The sequence below is a fragment of the Podarcis filfolensis genome (genome assembly GCF_964270895.1).
Source record: "Podarcis filfolensis genome assembly, chromosome: 2".
NCBI classification, from domain to species: domain Eukaryota; kingdom Metazoa; phylum Chordata; class Lepidosauria; order Squamata; family Lacertidae; genus Podarcis; species Podarcis filfolensis.
In genome coordinates, this window is record NC_139605.1 from 50267135 (window position 1) to 50283039 (window position 15905).

Below are 15905 nucleotides of genomic sequence, written 5' to 3' on the forward strand. Positions count from 1 at the left end.
AGAATGTGTCCTTTTATTTAAAATGCATCTCTGGGTTATTTGTGGGGCCTGCCTGCTGTTTTTTACATGAGTAGAATGTGTGTTCTTATTTAAAATGCATCTCTGGGTTATTTGTGGGGCATAGGAATTCGTTCATTATTTTTTTCAAAATACAGTCTGGCCCCGCACAAGGTCTGAGGGACAGTGGACCAGCCCCCTGCTGAAAAAGTTTGTTGACCCCTGTCTTGGTCCTTATTAATATATTGGTGGATGAGCATTTTATGTTAATCTGTCATCATTTTGAATTTTTCTGGCTTTAACATGTTTTTGTATGCTGCATTTTATATTGTCAAGTCGCTCTGATACCTTTTTAAAAAAAATAAAAGTGAGAGGCAGATGAAATTTAGTATTAAAAGAACAAGGATTTGTAACAAGAAACTGGTACCTGAGTTTGCTTATTTCTTCTTCCTTCCCAATCCATTTTCCTTTTGTGTCGTTTATTTTAGATTGTAAAACTGTGGGTAGAGGTTGCCCTGCTTTTATTGATTAGTAAGCTACTCCGAGAGGGCCCCCCCTTCCTCCTTCTTTTTATTTTCCTGAAGAGCCAGGGTAAAAATTCCTGAAACAAATAAAATGGTATCGCATGTTTGTTATGTGTCAGTCAGTTGTAGATCTATGATGACAGCAGCTAAGCAGAAGAGAAAGCCTTTCTTGTTCTGCCCTGAAGGGTGTGCCCAGTCACTCAACTGGTTAGATCATCTGTTACCTAAAACTTGGAGAGGAAGTTAGTTCCCATGAAGACAAGGCACTAATGATGGTGGTGAAAGCCAGGTAATGTGGGGGCAGGAGCTATTCAGTCTCATAATGAGAAGCATCATAATTTGGCTTTTGCTCTCAGCACTCATTCCTCCGCTTTCACTGCTGATAGACTTGGATAATAGCACTCATCTAGCTTAACAAGCATGTGTCTTCATTGACCTACAAGTAAAAGAGGCCTCTCCCTTGGAGAAAGTGTTCCGGCTAAGATAGCAGCTTTGCATAGCTTCCAAGAGCATTAGTGGAGGAAAAGTACCTTCATGAGGAACAGAATCTTGTTTCATGTAAATAATAATAATGACAGTTTGTACATCCTGAAAATAACATTCTTAGGTCACATGGATTATATCTCCAGCATGTTAAAACAGCCTCAGGGTGGGGTGGGGGTGGGGGCTTTCCAATGTAAGATTTTTGAATACACACACACACACACACATTGATTTAAAAATTCAGAATATGATGATTCAAACGTAAATTCATTAGATCATTATTATAAACCATTTAAGACAACATTTCCTGGTTGTTTAACAATGTTGCCACCCATTTAATGTCTAATTAAAAGAGACTCAAGCAGATTCACATCCCACATTTAAAGCACCTTAGATTTAACACAGGTGTCTCCTCCAAAGAATCCTGGGAATTGTAGTTCACATAGCCACACTTCCCAGCACCCTTAATGAACAGAAGATTCTTTGGGAGAAGCCATGTGCTTTAAATGTGTGTTGAATGTGCTTTAAATCATAGAGTTGGGAGAGACCCCGAGGGTCTCTATTCCAACCCCCTGCAATGCAGGAATTTCAACTAAAGCACACATGACAGATGACCATCCAGCCTCTGCTTTACAACCTCCAAGAAGGAGAGTCCACCACCTTTGAAGGGAGTCAATCCCACTGTCAAACAGTTCTTATTGTCAGAAAGTTTTCCCAAGTGTTATTTTTTTAGAAAACAAGGCACTGGAAATCACCATGAACGCCTCCGTTGTTATCTTATAATGCCACCTGAGAGATGCTAGAATTGAGTTCTGGTGAGTTCTAGCTGAAAAAAAGTCCTGTTTAAACACCATATTATTTTGGTTGACAGATTTGTTTCGTTGATTCTTGTGTAAACCACTTCGTGACTATCTATGATGAAAAGTGTTCTATAAATAAGAATAAATAAAATTTCCTCATCCCCACTCTGTAGCTGCCGCACAACACGTTTCTGAGGAGAGTCTTTTCAGTGTGCGCAGGTGGAAGGAGACGGTGGAAATCCAATATCTGGAAGCGCCCCAAGTCCCAGATATTCAGACCTGAACTGGAGGGAATTTTACCTTTTTCGTCTGCCTCTGTTTGAAACTTGACTATCTTTCACAAAAGAGTGGCCGGTCTTTCCTTGTTTCAAATATCTGCAACATAGACCATTGGTTGTGTTTTTTTGGGTGTCCCCCCTTCCTCTTTCAGATTCATTTCCCAGGGACAAACTCAGCCCCAGGAAAGGCAATGTCTTTTCTGAGAAATGCTCCATACTTGACATATTGTCTATTATGCAGTAACTTGAGTCAGCTTTTGGATGAAAATGAAAAAAAAAAAAAACGTTGCTTCATCTGCCTTAAATAACAGCCCCCACTCCACACCCTTCAGATGTCTGCATGCTTCCATTAACGACAACAACAACAAAGACATCTCGGTGCATAAATAATCGCAGGAGAGTTTGAGTCCTAAAGTGGGTTATCAGTACATGTTTGGGCACACACTGAAGTCAGCACAAGTTAAGAAAGACGAACACCTCCTACACAAACTGGAGACAGAGAGGAAGCAGCAGTAAGTTTGCGCCAGATGAAGAGACCTGTCGGAACAGGACTGGACAAACTCAGTGGGCGGAAGCCATCCAATGAGCCAACATGAGCCAACGTTGTCAGCAGTATGCTGATGACACTCAGCTCTATTTCTCCTTTACATCTGCAGGTGGGGCAGTGGAACTGCTGGACCAGTGTCTTGCCTCAGTAATGGACTGGATGAGAGCCAACAAACTGAAGCTCAGTCCAGATAAGACTGAGGCACTGTTAGTGGGTAGTTCCCTAGACCTGATGGGTGGGAGGTCGCCTGCTCTTGATGGGGTTACACTTCCTCTGAAGGAGCAAGTTCATAGCTTGTGGGTACTCCTGGATCCTTTGCTGACACTCAAGGGCTCAGGTAGCCTCAGTGGCCCAGAGTGCCTTCCATCAGCTTCGGATGGTAGCCCAGCTACGCCCCTCTCTGGACAGCGATAGCCTAACTACTGTTGTCTATGCTCTGGTAACTTCAAGGTTAGATTATGGCAATGTATACATCGGGCTGCCTCTGAAGACGGTTCGGAAACTTCAGCTAGTGCAGAATTCAGCGGCAAGATTGCTTACCAGAGCAAGACGGTTTGAGCATATTACACCAATCCTGGTCTGACTGCACAGGCCTGGACCCCATTCAAAGTGCTGGTTTTGACTATAAAGCCTTAAACAGCTCGGGACCACAGTACCTCAAGGACCGCCTCTTCCCATACCCAGAGCCTGACATCATCTTCTGAGGCCCTTCTTTGTGTGTGGAGGTCCGGAGGGTGGCAACATGAGAACGGGCCTTCTCTGCAGGGGCTCCCCATCTGTGGAATGCTCTCTCCGGGGAAGTTCGCCTGGCGCCTTCATTATGCACCTTTATGTGCCAGGCAAAAACGTTCCTTTTTAACCAGGCCTTTGGTTGATATGACTGACATCCTATGCCCTTTTAAAATGTGGGGTTGGGGGGGGTTAATGGGTTGTTGTTTTTATTTTGATTATGTATTCTGTGGTTTTATGTTTTGATTTTATTCTGTGAACCGCCCCAATATAGGGCAGTTTATAAACTCAATTAATAATAATTAATAATAAGTGGGGGAAGAGTTAATGGCTACTAAGTGCTGTACTTAAAAACTCCTAATGTCACAGACTCAAACGTTTTCTCCCAAAACATTCAAGGGCACAAACATTAAAGGAGTCTTTTGTGACCTGCAATGCAGGATGGCTGGTGAATGACATATATGTTGATTAGCTAAGCATGGACATCAGTGGAGAAAGTAAAGAATTTAACGTAGCTGAGTGTGTCTCCCCAACCCCCCAGAGAAAAGCTAGAAGCAGAAAGAGGAGTTCCTACTCCGACCAGCTTGACACAGCAGGCCTGAGGTCAGTCTGAGCAGGATTGCAATATTTCAAAAACAGCGCACCATGGCAAATTACAGACAACTTCCCAAACTCTCATCAGGTTTCAAAGAATCAGTCTGAGTAGCTTTTATTGTAGGCACTGCAGTTTACCTCTCACAGAATTCCCAGCAATCCTGAACAAACTTACAGTGCCCAGAATTCTGGGTGGGTGGGTGTGGGTGTGCTTTGAATGTAATTTAAAGGTATCTCATGTATGCAAGCTCAACTGTACCTTGCTTTTCAAAAGAGTTGATTGTGCAAGGCAATTATAAGTTTTAAAAAGCATTATAGCATGGGGAAAAGACAGTGGGGTGTCTGCAAAAATAGAGGCTAAGGAAACAAGCTGCAATTTTCATGAAGAAGGGAGGGGGGGAGAGGGGAAGAAAGCCCAGCTGATAAACTGCTCATAGTATCTCTCTGTTGACAAGTAAAATATCCTAAGCTGTGACCAACAGAAACCCAGGAAGAGGAGTTTATATGACCAGTTCATATGCTACAATAAGGGAGGAATCCGATGTCACCCTCTTCTGATTGTTTTATCAGCACAAGCATCCCAGCTGGCCAGACAAAAGAATCCCACCTTTCCTCCATCTGTGTGCTGTTCTGGGGGTTCTCCTGAGCCTTCCTAGAGCCAGTTTCAGCGGCATAGGGGCGCATGCAGTGAAAGGAGAGGGGGGAACTCGTTGCACCAGGACAGATATGATACAGATTTCCTTCATATTCACATATGCTGATTCAACATGCACAGGCACAAATGATAAAATAATGAATCTGGGTCAGTTTCAGCCCTAGTGGGAGCCAGCACAATGCAATGGAATTTCTTCTGAATTCCCCCTGAGCTCTTGAGGCATCAGGAGAATGGGGGAAGGAGAGGGAAGACAGAACAATCACAACAGTGCAACACTAAATTCCTCCATATAATTTGAATGGAAATACAACTCACCATGGTGGGAAGACTGTGACCTCCCTCCTTCTTGTCTTTCATCATTACATTGGACTTGGGCTGGACGGGCCTTCAAACAGAAGGCTCCTTACACCGGTAAGTGTTGTCTACCACCATAAATGGAAAAATTAATCAGATCCTCTGTGTTCTGGTGAATGACTGAAGGTGTCCATATCTTCCAGCTCTGAAAAATTAGCCGGATATGACATGTATCTTAGTTCTGCACGCTAGGAATGCCAGTGTTTAATAGGGTTGCAGCTCGCACGCGAAAAGACAACATGATTCTAAAATTCAAACATACACTCCACATCCAAAGCACACACTGCTGGGTAATTCAACATCAAGTGCCCTAAAGTACTTTCTTGATGACCACACTGCCAGTATGGGAGGGGGCAGAATTCTTAGCCTCTGGGGCATCCAGTGGTTTTTGAACAACTGTTGTATTAATCTGGTTTCACAGATCTGATATACAGCAAAGAGAAGTTTTCTGTTTTCCACACTTCACTGGATATTTTCTTTGTTTCTCTTCCTGTCTTGGCAATTGTACGACAGGTTGGGAGTTTAGTGGAAAGTTTCTTATAGAAGATAACCGTAACCTGCGATGTATGCTAAGCGCTTTTGAAGAATTCTAGGCCTTTGAGTTGAGGTGTCAGGCACTGAGCCAGCTTTTCAGGGAAGGTAGTAGCCTCACCTAATCAGATTATCATTCCAAAAGTGAAAACAAAGGAACAGAGACAGGAACTAGCCAAACCCTTCTATTAAGTGTAGCTGCTCTATAAAGCTCATTCCAAAGGGCTGTCATTTAGATGTATTATGAATGCAGGGCAGGGAGGGACATGTCAAACCAAAACAAAGACTCTGAGGATTGACTCTGAATTATGCTCTTGCACTCACAGTTTCCTCTTACTTTGTGATAAACCAGAAATGAATCAGACACAGTAAACATCAAAATAATTTAGATTTCGGGGCTAGAGTTTGTACCCTCTTAGGTGGGTTTTCCACAGCTAACTTTTACTAGTTTTTTGGATTAGGTACAATCCCTTATTGCTGTCACTTTACACTTCATGCATCTGATGAAAAGGACTCTATGGTGTCATCAGGAAGGGACATCATTGCGGGTTAGTATAGGGAAATTTTTAATGTTTGATGTCTCACTGTGTTTTTAATACTTTGTTGGAAGCCGCCCAGAATGGCTGGGGCAACCCAGTCAGATGGGCGGGGTACAAATAATAAAAATTAGTAGTAGTAGTAGTCGTTGTCGTCGTTGTCTCAGCTCTGTTAATAATCCACAAATGTATTGCAGGGTTGCAATATGTCCAGAATTTCCTGGACATATCCAGAATACTGCAGCCTTAAGCAGTGTCCGGGCAGATGTAAGGAAAAGGAAGGAACATTTTATCTATGTGCTGGGAATGCAAATGCATTAAAAAATATTGGGGAATGATATACAATGAATTGAATTTTTTTTTAAAATGAAGCCTTTTTGTTAGGTATCTCAAATCAAGAGTTACCAAAAGAAAAATGGACATTATTTATGTATGCTACAACAGGAGCAAGAATCTTGATTGCACAATACTGGAAGATGGAAGAAATACCATCAAAGGAACAATGGCAAGAAAAACTGATGAACTATGCAGAATTGGCTAAGCTAACAGACAAACTACAAGAGAAGGACAAAAAGGACTTCAAAAGAGTCTGGGAATAATTTACAGTATTTTTGCAGAAACAACAGAATGGACTGGATTCACTGGCAGGATTTGAATAAACGTTCACAATTTCATTTGAGTAACAGATATTTTAGAGAAATGATAAGGGATTTTATTTTTGTGTAGGAAAAGCAGGATATAATAAATAAAACTAAATAACACAGCAGAGGGTGAGTTGAGGGAAGTCCAGAGGAGGGGAGGGAGAATAATTGTATATAACAAGATGAATGAGATTTGTATCATTATTTGTTATAAAATTCAATAAATAGTCATATATAAAAAAACAACAAGCAGTGTTCGGGCACAAAATGTCCAGGAAAATCAGGATGTATGATGGCAGTGTCGTTTTTGCCAATATTCCTCAGGAATGGCTCAAAAACGTCCAATTTCTTTTGTAAAAAACAACAAAAAACCAACCTTCAGCAACTTTTCTGTCCAGATTTTCACTTTTTGAAATATGGGAACCCTAGTACTGGGGGCTTTAGTAAACTGAAAATATACTGTTGTTTAGCAGCTATATGCAAAAAGCAAATCATGTTACAGCTATAACTATCCTGTTATGTTCATTTCAAGCTACTCATATATTTTTACGAGGGCTGGCCTACCCATGAGGCAAAGTGAGGCGATCACCTCAGGCAGCAGGATTCACAGGGGCGACAGATCTTGCCTCTAAGAAACGCATCACACGCTCGTTGGAAGTCAGATCTGCCGCCGCCTTGGTAACGCCCACCCAATGCTGCCTCTACAGTGGTCTCTTGGTAAATAGGAAGCACTGCTGGTTTCCTCCCACACTCTAGGGAGGAAATGGCAGGGACTGCCCTCTGGGGTTTTCTGCACCAGCCAAGTGTGATCCAGAGTGGGCTCCTTTCCTCCAACAATGGCCTTGAATCCCAATTCAATTGTCAGGTAAGGCTGACTTGATTCTCCCCATTGTTCCCAGTGTAGATCTTCACTCACCAAAATTGGGGGGGGCACCATTTTGTAGGTGCCAAAATGTATTGCATCAGCCCTAACTTTTACCCCTTGTTTACTTCTTCAGTAACATGGCTGTATCAACCCCATTTTTTCAGTAGATGCCTTATACCACATTCTTCCACAAACCATAATTCTCTGTTCAGTTTACACAGTTTCAAGAGAACAGAGGACGCAGTCCTTAAAGTATTTCCTTTCACTTTTCCAACTAATAAACGGATTAAAGTTTATATCCATTTTGCAAGGAAAATGTGTCTGGAGCCCTACTAAAATATTTATCACTCACTTTTCTTTTCTTTTTTACAGCCGCTTTATTTTTAATGCAAGACTCATGGGAATTGGGTCATGTGAAATTCAGCTGCAGATTCCCCTGCATGATATAGTATTACCAGATTTGGTTCTATAATCTTTGAGAGTGCTAGCTGGATTAGCAAGCCGCTGCACTGCTTAGCCCCTTTTCAGAGCTGCAAGCTAGCAGATACTTTGGGTGACACTTGGGTATGTGAAAATGCAACTCAGCCGCATACACAGGCAGGTGTAGAGCCCTGGGCCTACTCTAGACAACCTCCTGTAGCCATAGAGGTAGCTTGCAGCTTCAAACAGGAGGCTTTTGCTTAGAAAACACGAGAACGACAAATACATTCTGTCTTTTTGCGTTGCCCTCCCCCTGCCATCCTCTCTGTCTTCTGTTCCTGGTCTCTTCCACTATTCCATCAGGGTCATGTAATCTTCTGCCTGGCTCTTTGAAAGGAAATTATTAAGACCCAGAGCCAACCCCCAGCTACCATCAAACGATGGGTTTGCTTCCAGGTTGGGAGAGAATCCTCTAAGGCCATGTGTATGTTTGTGTGTCTCTCCTGCTTTGATCTTAACAGAGTACTAACATTCAAGTCATACCACTTGTGTATTGCATTGTTCTGTATTGTGGCTGGCTATGATTCTGCTTCACTGAGCAGTAAGCATGTGCAGCAAATATGCCGCATTCTGTTAACCTCTGTACATTTTGTTTATAGCATGAAAAGGAAGCAGGCTGTGAAAGCTGTGACGACCAAATGCATAGGGTGAGTGAAGAAGGAAGGCAGAAATCTATGCCTGAGCTGTCACTGGACAGACTCCTCTGCTTATTTTTCTGGTTCCCCCCTTGTTGGTTCCATGCTGCAAAGGAGAGGGAAGAATTGTTTGTTTGCATGCTCTGCCCATGCATACAGCAATCTTGCAGAAGATAAACAGGTCTAGTCTTAGTCATTGCCTGGATATGAGACCACCTTGGAATAGTGACCATATTGCGTTCAATGGAGGAAAGAAGAGGTATAAGTAATATATAGTGTTTGTCGTGCCAACTGAAGTAAACAGGAATACAATGGAAATACATTGTCTCATAGCACCAAGAGAAATTAAACTGCAACATCCAAAATACCAACTCCCAAATGCAAAGGAATATCATAGCAAACTTACCACACCAGAGGAAATACAGTACCTTCACCTGGTGGTTACAAGTTGCCACAGAAGGGAGACCACTTTCCCATGGGTTTTTACAAAAAGCCTTATAATACATTGGTTGAAGATCTTGACAGAGAGGGTGCCAGCCCCAGATAAACTGTATTTTTAATAGTAGAAAAGCAATCAAATGTTTGGCATTCCATGAATCCTACACAACAGCTCCACTTCGTACCTCTTCCCTAGTTATCATAAATTATGAGGCCATTGCAGTAGCACTGGAACATCTCAACAATTTATCAACACTCACTGTGTGTACTATTCCCCACCACCACCGCTGCTAGTCAACTCTCCAGCAGAAGAACTGGTGCCCATAGAGCGGTTATCACAATGCCATGCTGTGAAACTGGCAGAGGAATGTGACTCCTACCAGAGTTGGCCCATGTCATTTTATTGCCCTCAGAGGCGGCATGTGCGGCAAGAGGCACATCCCAGAATAGTGAGGGGCTGGGAGGCACACATCTCCAAGCATGCACCATTTTTCAACGGCAACCGCTATAACATTGTTCCGGCCCTATCAATTGGTTGTGTTGCTTGCACTCAGGCCCATTTGACCATGCTTACATCTCATCCAGGGATGGGGCACCTCATGGCCCCTCCAGCCTTCTCTACGTGGTCCTCAGGACTCTCCCAAATCCATACACCCTCCTGAACTACACCCCTCACCAGCTCTACTTTGCACCTTCCTTTAGTGTTTTCATCTGTCCTTGAACTCTGATAATGCTTCTTGCTTGCCTGGATGGAGGACAGAGAGCAGGTGTGGATGTACAGCCAACAGTACAAAGGCAAAACCTGTGTTTATTTGCCTCACCCACCACTGACATGTGGCCCTGGAAGGTCACAGAGAAGGGAACATGGCCCTCAAGCTGATAAGAGTTCCCACATCTCTCCCACATAACCCAATTTACTAGAGCCCAAGTTACTCATCATTACACCCAGGCCTTTGCAAAGCTTGCCTGAGGCCCAGGGCAGGAGTCCCATCGGAATAAAGTTATAAACTCAAACAAAAAAGCAGCCGGCCTGGTTACATAAGCTGGCAGGACCTCTCGGCCAGCTTAGGCCTCCAAGGCCCAGGGCAAGTGTACCTGGCTGCCCCAACCGCTCTGCATGGGCCTGATGACGCCTGTATCTTTCTCTGGGAACTCCCTCGGCTGCATTGTTCCCAGCGGTCACAGCAGACATCCTGGCGACTCACCCACCTAAGGGATGTGCGGCCCACCGGCAGGTCCTGATCCCTCCCTCGGGAATCCTCGCTACGGCCTAACGGCAGCAGCACGTGCAATATTGCTCGGCAGAGGCAGCGTTATCTGCATCAAAATGTCATGCCTTCGGGGATGTAGTGAATAATTATCCGAGTAACAACAATACAAAGAACAAACAAGAGACAGCAGGAGGAAGCGGAGCGGAAGAGTAAATGCCACAGCCTGATAAGGCTTCCTGTGACATGCACGTTTCCCACATGGGCACCGCAAGCCATGCTGCTTTTCAGGATGGTCTGCTTACCCATTTGCTACAGCAATAGAGATTAAGAGATAGATCTGAAAGGGAGGGCAAGGGTAGGAATGAAGGGCTGCCCGTCACCCTCACGTAGCACAGCCTGCCTTCCTCACAATCTGCTCGCTGCCAGGAGCTATCTTGACAATCATCTCCTCCAACATCCTGAAGGGAGCTAAGATTAGGATGTCATATTGGGGCTGCGAAATCAAAGAGTGACGCTGGGAGGGGAGACAACAAAGCAGTGCATCGTAAGATTAAAAGGTACCAGGGAGTCGGTGAGAATAACGTCGAGGAAGGAAGGAGACAAACCTTTTCAAAACATCCATGGCAGGCAGGCAAGAGGTGAAGGGCACAGGGAACGAGTTGGTAAGGCGGGTAGGGAGCCCCATAATAACCCCAGTGAAAGAGAGGGGTGGGTTCTCTGGATGAAAGAAATGGGGATTTCTGAATGAGAAGTTACATTTGCCCCATTGGATGCCACAGCGACTAATTATACTGGGATTAGAGGAGGAAGCCTTGTGGGAAAGAAGAAAATAAGTGTCACTGGCTGGAATGATTTTTCACTTTAGATTGTGTTCTCTGTGGCTCCTTTCCAGGACCAGGGAATTGCCTTGCAGTCAAACCACCTTGGACTGTTATCCTATTATCTCTTATAGGCTAGGCAGGTCAGGCCAGGCCAGGTAAGGAGGCCAGCAAATTACTCCCAGATAGAAAGAATGCCATGCTGGCTGTACAAATGGGGGGGGGGAATCTTAGCAGAATACATTTGCGGGTTCAGACCCAGAGACCTCCCCCCTAAATAAATTCACACTTGACTCAAATTTTAGTTTTGGTTTTTGGCAGAATTTAGGCCACAACTTTACTGATTACAGAAGGTGAGTGGTTGCATAGGCTCTGGTCCGACTAGCTCCCTACACCCTTGCAGGCAGCGCTGACCCAGGGCACCAGTGTAGGTCAGCCAAGGGTGAACACCTGGGTAGGCGAAAAGCTGGGAACAGACTATGTTCACCACCCAGATGCCCCCCTGGACTCAGGCACGGGCACAACCCCCTCTTGGGGGTTGACCAAACCAGTTGAGTCCCTGGATTCCTTAACGGAATACCCTTCACATAGGGATGGCAAGACCGCTCTCCCATCCCTATCACCTGAACCAATGCCTATCCACCACACGAGCACCGTGCTCTCCACCAACCACTCACACCTGTAACCAATCCATTAACCCCACTGACACGGAGGTATAGAGCAGCCCATTGGCATGGCCTTATCCACATAATACGCTCCATCCAGTTGGAAGCCAAGCAACTTAAAATCAAGTGGATGGACAGAAAGTAAGCGGAACACAGATTCCACATCACACTTTGCCAAAAGTGCACCCTTCCCATAGCTCCTGATCAGCTTGACCGCTTGGTCGAAGGTGGCATACTTGACAGAACACAACTCAGGAGGGATAGCATCATTTACTGATGTACCCAGTGGGTAAGATAAAAATTATTTTTTTGGTAAAAAATTAAGGCTTTATTGCAAATTCAAAAAAGAGAGAAGACGTTTCCATATCAAAAAGAGGGCATCCGCTTGCTGGAAGGGGGCAGACAGTCGGAAATAGTCACCTTGCACCATTTTCCTTCCTTGGATCCTCCTGCTGAGCTGGTCTTCCTTCAGCATCAAGAATCCATCTTTCTCCTCCACCTCCAAATTGACATTGGTGTCATTCAGAGATCTGTATTCTTCACTGTCCGTCTCAGAGATGGTAGACTCATAAGTCAGGTCCTGGGGATCATCTTCATCCGGTAGTTCTTTCTGGAGCTCAGCCCAGGAGAGTTCCTCCTCTAGAGTAACATTGTCCTTTTTTCCTTTTGTTCCCTTTGCCCGATGGGTGGACGGGGACTTCCAATGTCTCTTTGGGGACCAAATCCTGTTCCATGACGTTCAGATATCCGAAAGCATGCTGGAACCTCAGAGGGGCAAGGATGACACGCGCTATGGTTCCCAGCCGCTTCTTGGCGCGGTGCACGGGTCAATCCAGAGACTGTGCCAGGGATCCTTGGCCAGTGGGGTCCTTGCAGGGATGACGAGTTGAGCCCAGGGGAGGAATTTGCGAAGGAACTGGAACAGATACGTCAGCAGACGACCAGGGCTTCTTGCAAACCACACTGTCCCCGGCACGGAAGTCTGTACCGGACTCCTTGATTCCTTCTGCTCCGTTGCATGGAAAGCAATGGGGACAAACTCTGATTCAATTTGTGGGTAAGATAAATTGTGAATTAAATGAAATTCCCCAGGGGCCTTCTTGGGCACCACACCCAACGGGGAAAGGCGTAAATCTGGGTAAGGAGGGCACTCAAATGGTCCAGCCATCCTTCCCAACGCTAGATCCTTCCTGATCTTTTTCCTGGCTATATCAGGCATCTCTCTCACTGATTTTTGATTTGCAACTTTCATGGACCTGGGCCGGATTGAAAAGAAGGGGGTTTCCCGCCCTCAAACAAATACCCAACCAGCCTTTCCTCAAAAAGGCACATGGAAATCAATATTGCATCGGAGAGGGAACTCTCGATGTAGCAAAATTAGTCAAAGCGCTGAACGAAAACACCCAGAGAGCGACAAATGCAAATTGCCCAAGTCATGTTAGCTGAAAAAAACCCAAAGCTGCAGCCGCAGCCAAATTACAGGGACACCAGCCGCTGTAAGAGTGGGGCGGCAAGCTCCTCAACCGGGAGCGCTCAGGGGCTGAGCCCCAGTGGGCCAAAGCCCTGCTAGAAAAGGGAAGGAGAAGGGGGGGGGAGAAGACAACTGAAAGGGGGGAAATTAACGAAAGGATTAACAAAAGGGAAAGAATAACAGAAAGAAATCACCAAGGTAAGTCTCTCGGATGCACAGAGGACACGCTGTTAGCTTGTTCCGAATGCACGAGCCGAAACAGGAAGCTCTGGGTCACATGCATAGGTCCCTCGATCCATTTAGACTGCGCCCCATTGGCCAGATTGAACCCAACATCAAGGGACCTACCAATCAGGTGCTGTGGCTGACCAATCCAACCCACCCACAACACAGGAGGTCAGTCTCCAGGTCTCACCGTAACACGTGCCCTCTTTTAGGGAGGATACGATTTATTAAGCCAATTAAAATATCACGAAATAGTGCTCAGGTTTTAAGAGTTTTCCCGCACTCTTCATCAGAGCAATGGGAAGGAGTGGGGAGAGAGAGGTTTTGTTTTTGTTTTTTTGCCTGAGAGTGAAGCCATGAAGTCTGTATCAGGCCACAGTTTAAAAAAATGGATCCAATTTGACTGATGCCCTGTCCCTCTCTCTGCACCAGCCAGGTAAGCTGTAGTGACACTGGTGTTGGGAGACCGGCTCCACAGTGCTGCCCCACCATGCTGGGTGCTACTGGGTGCTAGGCAGGTATCAGGTTGCCCCGAGGCCTGCTGAAAACAAGAAGCACAAGAATGACTCTGGTTCCCTATCACTAAAAAACACAAGAACTGGCTGTTATCCAGGTCTGTTTCCATGCTTATTGTAGGTGAGACACACAGGTTCCTGGAGAGCTGGAAAACAGGAAACAAGAGAAATTAGGTAGTCCTTATACTATCAGGGCTGGCTGAGACAGAACAGCAAATGGTGTGCCCTCCCCAAAAAAGCACCCCAAAGATGACCGGACAATCTGGATTGCTAAAACCAAAAATCCCATGTGCACCATTCCCTGGGACCTCAAATACTGCCAAAACAAACTCAGTCTGCATATACCCCATACATTTAAAGCATATGACTTACCCCAAACAATCCCAGAAACTGTAGTTGCTTCTCAAGGAGCTATAATTCCCAGCACCCTTAACAAACTACAATCCCCATCATTCTCTGGGGAAAGTCATGTGCTTTAAATGCATATATAGCCTAAGAGTTTCCTGCCCTTTCATATTTAAAATCAACCACCTCAGGCAGCCATCTCTGTCTGCCTAACAGCAGGGCCCACTTCTTAATTCTACAGACCAGATCCCCTCGTACAAGGCGCATGTCACCCACAGCCTGAATCAGTTCAGGCTGATTTTCCCCATCTTCAAAATGTCTACACAGCAACTCCAAAATTTGACTACTGTTATATATATACTGTTATATACTGTTATATATATATGATGGTGCTGTCTATTCAGAGGAAGGTGTTCAAAACACACACTTTGCAAACCTCATTTTCTCAAGCACTTTTTCCTGCACAAAGAGAATTTGCCACATATTTTTCAGATATGTCTCCACGAGAGGCAGAAATTCAACAGCCACTGCTTTTTTCTACCATAGAGACTCACTGTTGTGTGGCATACAAATAGAATGATGATGATGATGATGATGTGATCAAAGCTTCAACTATTGAATTTCTGCCTGTCATATGGTTCTACATTGCCAGAAGCTGAGTAGGTAAAATAGCTGCCAACTAGTGTCAAATCAGGAGCAGATATGCCCTGAGAAGTGGACCTGACAAGCAGAGGACTTCACAGGAAAGAGATGTGCAAGATCAATTTCAGGGGAACTGCAGAGGAACAGGAATTGCAATCCCACATCCTGTCAGCCTCCGCCTCTGGCTTGCATCACATCTGAAAAGCATAGCTGCATACATACCAAACATTTAAGGCACATTTATAGCACTTTAAGAGTCATGGCTTCCCCCAAAGAATCATGGGTACTGTAGTTTGCGCCTCACAGGGTTAGAATTTCAAACACCCTTAACAAACTACAGCTCCCAAGATTCTTTGGGGGAAGTCATATACTGTAAATGTATGGTTTGTACATAGTGTAAGTTAAGACTGTTGCATGACCACTCTTCCAACAGTAGCCCAACACGGGTCTATTTATGGTGTTTTCAGCCATGTCCCTGTCTACCAAGCAAAGCTGGGAGGTGGGGCAAGGGGGAAGAAGCCTCGAAGTAACCGAGAGAGCCTGTGATCGCAATGCAGCACCTTCACGTGCAGCACTTCACAACAAGCATGTGCCAGTCTGCTATAAATACAATGTGTTGATTAGCAGAACTATTTACATGCTCTCATGTTTTCAAGGCTACAAATGTGTGCGTGTGTGTGGGAGGTGGAGGAAACCAGGCCCGCTACCTTAGAAAACCAAGAATTGAAAGGTAGTGTTCATATTAAGATTGTACTTCCTATACAGTATTCGTTTCCCCTCAGCTACAGCTACAACATGGAAGGCAGGCTCAAAGTCATGTTTTGGCAATCAACATTTCTGTGTTACGTGTCAAATAGCTAGATGCTTCTGCATGTTGGAAACGCTCAAATAGTGACTGCCACCATGTCAGCTTTCAGAGAATTCCA

The 15905-nt window shown here is 44.8% G+C and overlaps 1 long non-coding RNA gene across 1 annotated transcript in view; it reads right to left on the reverse strand.

The window, feature by feature from the left end:
• LOC310757874 overlaps positions 1-9191 on the reverse strand; it is a 78930-nt gene extending 69739 nt beyond the window's left edge. The window contains exons 1-2 of the long non-coding RNA XR_014545529.1: positions 9056-9191; positions 4923-5106 (exon numbers count right to left, since the gene is read on the reverse strand). This is a non-coding gene — a long non-coding RNA (uncharacterized lncRNA). The remainder of the gene's footprint in view (positions 1-4922; positions 5107-9055) is intronic.
• Positions 9192-15905: the final 6714 nt, after the last annotated feature.